Below are 1,336 nucleotides of genomic sequence, written 5' to 3' on the forward strand. Positions count from 1 at the left end.
AGGTGAACAGCCCGCTTGCCTTGGCAGTCGGCAAACCTCTCCCTCGACAAACAGGCGAAACGAGTGATTTCAATAGATAAGTGTGATGCATTCCAATACACGCTACCGACTCGGGCTAACGGGTGACTTGCCGATTTCCACGGAGGCGTACATCCATCTGCTACCTCTTCACTTGCGCCCTCTATACACCCCTAGCGCTGGCAGAGCGATATATAAGAATTCTGTTGTTTTCAAGGCATCATCCGGCAACACACTACGCACGAATAGGTAGACTTGCGCATCCTTCTCCCCCCCCCCTTCTCTCTCTTTTCCGTCACTCAAGTGGGCCCTGTTGCACCTTCGCGTTTGGCACCCCTGCGCTACGCAAGTCAGAGTAACTGATAAAGTCACAAGACGGCTTATCCGCTGCTATACGCTCTGAATGGAATATAGGGGAGGGGGGGGATATGTGTGGCGAATACACCCAAGAAAACTGTTCATACGTGCGATCCCCCCTTGCCGCCGTTATACAGCGCAGCAGGCCTTTCCGGATGGACTTCGAAAGTGGACGTGTTTCTCACACATATGTCAATGCGCTGGAATGTCTGCGGCAAACGCCTGAATAGCCTGATTCTACGGCCCGCGCTTCAGCCGACATCAGCACCTCTGGCGTCGTAGCCCATTCAGCCCGCCATCTGCGCGAGCCTCGCCACTTTCGAAAAAAAAATTCTCGGCCAGGCAACGACGCGTCTGTCACCATCGCCGCCGTCGGGGTCTCCCTCTTTCCTGGCACTAAACGCGCCGCGTTGTCCTTTCCGCAGTTTGGCAAATCAGCGGTCTGCCTCAAAGACAGTCCTGCGAGGCACGCAGCATCAGAACGCCGCTTTTCACCTCCGTTCAAATTCCTCAAACGGTCAAGAATAGCCTTGTTGTTTTCTGCAACGCGCCAGCTCTGCCACGCAACAGGAGTCAAACACCACTCCACACCACCACCACCCCCCGCCAGTCTGCCACGGGCCCCGTCGCCTGGTGCGAAGCATGCCGTTCGCACACGCGTTGCAGCCGTGCGCCGTCCCAGTCAGCTGAGAGCACGGCCTCTGCCTCACCCGCTACGCGCCACCGCTCCGCGGGCCGCCTCGCAGCCGGCTCCCATCATGCCGGTCGCCACCTGGTGCATCCTCCTCGGCGTGGCACGCAGGCTCCCCATCAGCAGGCAGTGAGGGCCGGGTGGGATACGCTCGAGCTCGGTTGGCGCTGTGCCCATCATGCGGATGCGCAAGCGTGTGCACCGTCGCGGGTCGCCCGCGATGCCGCGCCATCCAGCGCCTGACCGCCGGCATACCAGCGGCGGTACATC

The sequence above is a fragment of the Leishmania donovani genome, chromosome 15 (genome assembly GCF_000227135.1).
Source record: "Leishmania donovani BPK282A1 complete genome, chromosome 15".
Classification (NCBI taxonomy): Eukaryota; Euglenozoa; class Kinetoplastea; order Trypanosomatida; family Trypanosomatidae; genus Leishmania; species Leishmania donovani.